Raw genomic sequence first — 8,121 nt, 5'->3', positions numbered from 1 at the left:
TAATTTCTAATTAAAACCCTCACACCTAAATTCTAATCTTAGAAATGTGTTTGTACATTTTATGGGTTATACAAGAAGAGTGAAGTTGGTTTTAAAGTGGTTTAAGGTTTTTAGTTGAAAGCAAGCCAGCAGCAAAGCGTAAAAAAATGTCAAATTGGCAATTGACCCTTCTGATGTTGCCGGAACAGCGGAATTGCGCGTCCCGTAATGCACTGTCCAGCTGTCCCTAGGTTCGTTCATCCACGAAAAACTTGCTCGCACAAGTGAGTGCTGCCGAATAATGATGTCACGAAAACTGCCAATCTATGAATCCTCTGATGTTTTTCTTAAGAAACATTTTTTTTTGTAAAATTCCAGCAATAGAAAGTTTTGAACTTCTCTCGCTAAAAGCAAGAAATTTTGCTGATTGACTGACTCTTGAAGCACCAGTACTATTGTGTGGAAAAGGGTGGACGTAACAATGTGATGAGTAACAATGTGCATTGTGATACAATAAAATTAACTCGAACAGTTGCGCACCCCATGCACTAGGGATTATAGAGTAATAGAGAAAGAATGCAAACAATAAATGCCAATTTATCGCAATGTAAGTTCGCCATAAATTACGTTGGCGATTGAGTTGATTATATAATATATGTCATTTCGAAAAATATCACGCGGGCCACTCAGAACCTTCTCGCGGGCCACATGTGGCCCGCGGGCCACGGGTTGGACGCTCCTGTCTTAAACAGTCACAATCGACTGCTGGTGATATCCCTTTCAAGGTGTTACATCATCAGAGGACTGTCATTTTTTAGGCAAGACTGTTATTTTTTAGGAAGATGTCCATCAACTTCCTTCCGCACCCTCGAGTTAACACTTTATTGGAAACCATCTATTCCCATCTCTGTTACAACTGAGCCATGCCTTATGGTAATAGCACAATGCAGGTTATCATTCCAAGGTTTATAAAATTACTATCGGTGCCAATTGTCATTTTACGATAAACAGAAATCATTTACAATAAACAGAAGGTCTTCTATTGTTAGACGTAATGAAAATCTTCGCATCCCCCTCTTTGATGGTTGTGGATCTAATCTAATAACTGGTTAGCTTTAACTTGAATCGCAAAAATCGATGTAAATGGGTCGAAATAAATCTTTGATCACTCAGTTAAACCCAGAAGTTATCGGTGAAAACATTTCCGCTTTGCTTGTGATCAAGAACAGATAAATTGGTGCCAGAGAAGGAAAATCTAATAAGAAAAATAATGCAATTTTTTTTCCAATTTTCGTTTGACTTTTTTCTTCTGGCTTCTTGTTCTGCTCTTTTATAAACGACAATTGAAGTTTTCCATGCAAAGTTTCCACCTCGAAAATGGTTAGCTTTGTTCTTGTAAATTCACGACTTTACTGAAATTTCTTCCTGTAGCCTTGTAATAAAGAGTAAAAGTTACAACTTTACTATTTTACAATTTCCCAATATTGTGCTTTCTCAAATCAGCCAAAGGTTGCATGAAAATATTTAGTCTGTAGGCCTAATGGAAAACGCATTTTTGTAGAAAATACTGCACATTAGGTTGAGGACTTAGCATTTGAGGAAAAACGATTATTATTAATTGTTATTTTCAGGTACCACGTGATACAGCATAGAAGGGACAGAGGAAACGAATTAAATCCTGAAAGAAAGACGCTCGTTACAAAAACTTCTCAAAAGATGCAAAGAGATGGATTGAATAATCTCAAATACAAAGTGTGTTTGCAGTATTTTATGAGCACAAGTTTAAATTCAAAATTAGATACTCTTAACTTGTTTCACGCTACAAATTTAAGTTAAAGGTTTTTCTTTGGTTAAAGTCTAATTCGCCTACCAGAGAGATTAATCAGTGGTTGCTTAAATTGAAAATAAGTAGGCTACAGTATTAGTGCATGCAGCTGCAGTGTGATAGTCCTAGATTAATATTGCCCTTCCGTCTTCTAGGCTAAGTACGTTTTTGTCATATCAATAATTTGTGGAAAAGTGAAAATACTTTTTTGATGTAGGTTGTGGAAAGAGAAGACAACGCTCTATACACAAATATTACTGTGAATGGTCTTGGTCCATCATGAAAACCAAGCTGAGATTCATTTCATGGTTTCATTTCGACAATAACGTGACAATGGAATGAAGCAATGTTTATCAGTTTTCTGCCAAAGAGATTGGCTATAGTTACATGCTTTTAGCTTCATGTTACATCTCAATACTAGATATATGTGTATAAAAAAATAACAGTAACCTCTCGTGCATGTAGCTCCACACAAAATGACATTTGTATGACTTTTGACTCTTTTTAATTTCTTTAAAAATCACGTCTAAAAATACACTATTAAAAGTTACTTTTAACTTTTAAAAGTTTTAATTTCACGTTGTGTGGAGCTAAATGTACTTGAGAGGTTACTGTTATTTTTTATTCACTTGTTGATTTATTTATATCAGTTTGTATCCTCTGTGAATCCTTCTCTTGTAGGATGGGCCAATCCTATAAGTTTAGACGTTTTCTGGTACACCCCTTCATTTTCTTTAAATCTAGATACATGTGCTGGGAAGTGATAAGCTTTGAAGTGTTACACAATAAAATAACATTTTTTAAAGCCGTCATTTTAGACTCATAATGGTGAATATTGTTCTCATTCCTACACCAGCAAATTCAATTCTACAAACACTGCTTTCTATAATGTAGATATGAAAAAATGCTATGTGGTTGTGGCTGTGGAACTTCTCATCTTTGAACCCAAAAAGCCTTTTCAGTAATGTCCGCATTAGAGACTTTGCACTATAGATTCAAGCTAGATCACTGAGACCGACAAAGTAAAACCTTCGCTGGTGGTAAGGATTCAAACCATCCAATAACCTGAAGTTTGCAGTACCAAGCCTGAGGGCAGCAGTTACTTATATTTCGCTTCGCTTACCGATCAGGATTAATTTCAGAGAATTTTTTTATTTTTACTGTAATTTTGTTTCTGAATGGTTTTTCAGTTCGGTGGTTTTCCCAGTGGACAATATAAAATGTTGCCAATATTAAAAAAAGAATTGCTAAAAGTTTTGCATGTATAAATGGTAGGTACTTTAACATAGGACAATTTTTCGTGCAAACCAGCTACCACCATTGCACCGCGGCGCATTGGTTAAGAAGGTAGCCACTTTAACAAGTCGAAATTCTGCCACTGCGAATGACTACAATGCAACCGCTAACCAATCAGAACATGTTATAAGAGACTACCGTCCAATTGTGACCCTTCTAGCACTCATCCAGAGAGTTAATGCTTGTTTTGAACTTTATTTGGTAATTACAGAAGAAAATGAGCAATAGCAGTGGTGGAATCGAACCCGCGTCAATGAAATGACTACTTTCTAGCCCTAACCCTAACCCCTAAGCCAACCAGCTGACAAAAAATCCATCACTTAATTTGCTTTCTATCATCTTCTTTTCGCCATTTTTTACGTCACTTAAAGTGCCTCTGACAGGAAAATAAATTCGCTAAATTTACCTAAGATACCAAAAAGACGACACTAACAAACTTTTCTGACCAGCAAATCGTAAAAAATATCAACAGGCTACTAAGTTACACGCTTGCAAACTTTCGTTGACATCGGCGAATCTGGCACTCATTCAATTGCTAAAATAAAAACGGCAACACCGCTGTGACGTCACAGTAAGCGGGAAGGATACATTCTTTCTCTGTGATGACTTGGTAAAGTATGGTACGGCTACTGCAAAATGTGAATGTGTGGGGCTCTGTTGATCTAAAGCATGTGCAAATTAAGAATTACCGAAATGAAAAAGTGAACTTATTATTACTATCAGGTTTCGATCAAATAGGTTGAGTTTACTTTTATCGAACAGCATCTCAATTCAATTGAAATTGCAGTTTCATAGGGCTACAATTTTCATACTTTTTTATTTGTCCTAATCTGGTTATAGCCATTTTCAGTGTAACAACAGTATTTCACAAACAGCACCTTTGATTTATAGTTGAAGCAATGCCTACAAATTGCTGTTTATGTGACATTGTCAGTGACAAAAACCGTGTGCTTTCTTTTCCCACTTTCCCACAAAACAAGGTACTGAGAAGAAAATGATCAAAGTTTTCTTCAAGTGTTCGAAAGTGGGATGGGCCGTACAAAACTAGTCGTATATGTTCACTTCACTGAAGATGATTTTGTTAATACCACTAAAGTAAAAATGCCTACAGGCATGTGTTGGAGTGTATACTACAAGGTGATGCTCTCGGAAGCAACAATCGGATTGTGATGCCGTCATGCATTGTTTGGCGAATCCGAAACAATTTTCCAGATCCAGATGGCCGTTACACAGGATTTCAATGGCCAACTGAAGGCACATTATGAGAGAGAGAGAACTTTTATTTATTTTTGAATAGTGATTATGAATTAAATATGAATGATGATTCGTACGATTTCTTCATTTTTCACTTAAAGTATATTTTAGGTTTTGTAGGAACGTATCCAGTACAGTTTTATTAAACTGCAAAAAACAATAAATCTTCCAAAAAAGCAACCGCTTGTACCAACTCCGACCAAACTGTGATCCACCAATTACATCTAGGAAGCGTTTGTTTCATCCGTTGCTAACGACGTCCACTTAGGATGACGTAATACCACCAAAGTCGTCCCAGAGCAGTGAAATATGGAGTTTCGCTTGTGGTGGCGCTGCGGAGCAGTCGTTTGATTAAATTACGCCCTAACCAGTCGAGCTACGAGGTTAAGATTAAAAAGTTCGCTAAGTGTAGTTCTGCGCTAGGAAATGCTTTAAAAAGTTACTATACTTGGATCCCACCTGTCAGGGGCACTTTAAACCGTAGCTTATGATTGGTTGGCAATTTCATTCTAGTCAAGTTTAGTGGCAGAATTTCGACTTGTTAATGGGATAGTAAAGAAAAAACCTGACTTGGCGATTTTCCACGTTCTTTGTGTTTAACATGCTACCATAAAACGATTTTCAATAAAATTTTGCCCCATTGCGGTCTGACCACCATTGTGCGCGTGCTTTTGTCAGAGCTTTCAAAGCAAGATTGGGCCTGAGCAACGAAGCGTGCGACTGTACAGTCTACGTAACAAAAGACTAGCAATCAACCAATCACGCAATAATTGTTACTGCGGGCGATTGTTACTGCGGGCTGACTGTAGGCTATGTATGTATGTACATCAAAACAGCACATTTCAACATCAAAACAGCAGACAGTTTGCTCAAAACATCAGATGTGGTAACGTGGCTTTTGTTATTGCTGTCTTTTATTACGTATTCTAGAGCAGTGTTTGCACGTTTTGGTCATTTTGAAAAAAATGAAAATAAATGAAACACTGGACTTTGGGCCTTGCCAGCGCCATTGAAAACAATTTTTTTTTCGGTAATTGTTTTTGAAATGTATTCTTGAATGTTCAGTTTATTCATTTTAATGCTTTCCGGTTTGAAATTTTCATTTAGTATGCCTTTAAAGTGGCTACCGGTTAAGAAAGGTAGGACAATTTTCCTTATAAACTCAATTGATTACAGTCATTAAGATCCCTCTTGCACTCAGTTCAGTTCAGTTGCAGAAGAAAAAGAAAAAAGAACATTAGCAGAGGGTGGGAATTGAACCCACGCAATCGAAATGACTATTCCCTTGCCCTAACCTTAACCCATTAGGCCATTAGGCCACCCTGCTTGTGGCGATAAATTCACTTAATTTTCTTTGTATCAAAAATCTTTCGAGTAGATCGGTCAGAATATCACGTGCTGAGTCGCATGATTGAAATCAGCTGATTCGCAAGGAAAACTGTCTTATGTCAAAGTGCTTACCTGTATAAACGGCACCCGTCTTTTTGTCAACAGTCAAAATACATATATATACGTCATCCGGCAACAAGTGGTAAAACAGACGCCAACACGTGAACGAAGATTAGGTTTGTTGTGCAATGAACGACCGAGATGGTCGTGCGTATTTCAATGTAAAGTGGGAGGTTTTGAGGTATGGAAAAAGATTCCGTCGCCTGCATGAAACGAACAAAATTTTCATAAGTTTACTTGATTGATTTCATATTTATAATATCATATTAAACCTCAGACTAAGAAAACTCATTTTAGAGGTTTATCTTGGCAGTTTCTTATGCTTATAAAGGCTTTGAATCACTGACGCAGGCTTGGTCACCAAAATTAACATAGTGAATTTTCCTCTTGTGTTGAAGTATTGTTGTCTTGGTCCCTTACTTGCTCAGTTTAGGAGAAGCTGATCCGCATACACAAGATAACGATTCGATCAGACCCCATCGAAACATATCATAAATAAACGTCCCACTCCAGTACGAAGACGATTCAGCTTTACCCAATCTTTGCGGGTTAACTCTGATCTTGGTGGGAATGGGGTGCCCTGGAGGTTTGTCAACTGCATTTCAAGACTGCTCTCCATTCAGCGGCATCTAAGGCAATCTCGGTAACCGGATGCAATCTCGGTAACCGGATGCAATCTCGGTAACCGGCCCTGCGTCAAGAGCCTCTACAAGTATACGAACCTACCAGGAGTGACCTATCAAGGCTTTGTCAGTCCGAAGATAAAGATTCAAAACCAAACCAAAAGCCAAGTGCAGGAGCATTTGTAGAAAGTGTTGCAGTGCAAGCACAACATAACGATCCAGCCAGGCACCGCATCAAGTTATTTCGTGTGGACAGTTTGGCGCGGAGAGCTTCAATATGTTTTTCATATGTGAGTGATCGACCTAGCTGCACTCTTGGGTATGTGGGTGTTGTTTTGTGTGGGAGTGGGTTACCGTTAATGTGGACACAGACAGTTGCCGTCTGGATTCTCCGTTTTGTGTGGGAGTGGGTTACCGTTAATGTGGACAGACAGTTGCCGTCTGGATTCCCTGTTTTTCAAGTGGAACGGTGTTACGGTGGTTTTGTTCAAATTCAATCTGAGCCTCAAACGTTTTGAAATTAGGGCCAAATCGGCTGTAAGAACTTTTTCAATCTTATGCCATTGTTTGTATGAGTAGAGTAGTGCGAGATCATCAGCATAACCATACTGGCGTGACTTGGTTTGCGGGATGTCACTAATGTAAATATTGAAAGGCATTGGTGACCAATATGACCTTTTAGGCACTCCGGTTTCAGGTGACGGGGACGACGACATTGTCCGTTGCCACTCTTCAAAACAAAAGTTTTGCTTTCCAAGATATTAGTGAAGAAACACACCATATGTTTATCAGAAATTTTTTTAGACAAGCTTAAGCGTTAAGTCTTAATGCCACATTGTATTAGGCAGCAGTTTGGTCAACCAGAACCGCTCCTGCCTTGTTACCTTTCTTACAACTGTCTTCAATGTCATTGGTTAGCTTGCTACTTGGAGAATGGTATAACGTCCGTGTCGGAATCCAGCAATCTCTTCAGGCAACTGTACATCAATCACAGGGTTGAGTGTAGTCAAAAGAAGGCGCTCCATGATCTTGTAAGGCAGAGATCTACAAATACGACAAATACGACATTGGCGCGACTCAAAAAACAATCCTTCTAAATCTTCGTAACCCAAACCTTTCAGAAGCACATAATTTTGTGCAAAATAGGCTACTTTGCAATTTAACATCAATACAATTCAATTTTTTTACAGCCGTCCCCGCTTATTAAGCCCAAATTGGGACAGGATAATTTTCAGCTTTTTAAGCGGCTAGGCCTAATAAAGCTATTTAACCTCTGCAGACGTTGAATCAATGTAAGAAACGATTGATTTTCTATATAAGGTTTGACATTCGTAAAACCACCGGTTCGATACCGCTCAAAAGCATGTGGCTGTGTCTTTGGCATGACACGTAAAGACATGGCGTCTATGGAGTGCCTCCCTTTCAACTATAGGCTAAATAGCCCATGATTTCTCTTATGGGCAGTAAGTAATGCTTACGGCCCTTCTTAGGGCTCAAGCCTGTTGAATTGAAGTGGCCGGAGTGCATATTTACACAAGGGTTCTTTATTTTTGAGATTTCTTATCTCGAAAACTAACCAATCAGAAGCAGCTTCGATTTACGTCAGAAGCGGCGTCTCAAGATTGCGTGAGGAAGAGAAGACTCACTCGAGATAAGACCGCGCTTTCAAAGAGTTGTGTTCTGCATGAATAGCCT

The 8,121-nt window shown here is 38.5% G+C and overlaps 1 long non-coding RNA gene across 1 annotated transcript; it reads right to left on the bottom strand.

Moving 5' to 3' along the window:
* Window positions 1–232: 232 nt before the first annotated feature.
* LOC145765839 (uncharacterized) lies at window positions 233–7,747 on the bottom strand. Its single transcript, XR_014288693.1, has 3 exons — window positions 7,311–7,747; window positions 5,816–6,006; window positions 233–1,411 (listed from the first exon to the last, which is right to left on the bottom strand). It is a non-coding gene; the product is annotated as an uncharacterized LOC145765839 (long non-coding RNA).
* Window positions 7,748–8,121: the final 374 nt, after the last annotated feature.

This window comes from Aplidium turbinatum, chromosome 1 (assembly GCF_918807975.1).
Source record: "Aplidium turbinatum chromosome 1, kaAplTurb1.1, whole genome shotgun sequence".
NCBI lineage: Eukaryota > Metazoa > Chordata > Ascidiacea > Aplousobranchia > Polyclinidae > Aplidium > Aplidium turbinatum.
This window is presented reverse-complemented; position numbering and strand designations above follow the sequence as displayed.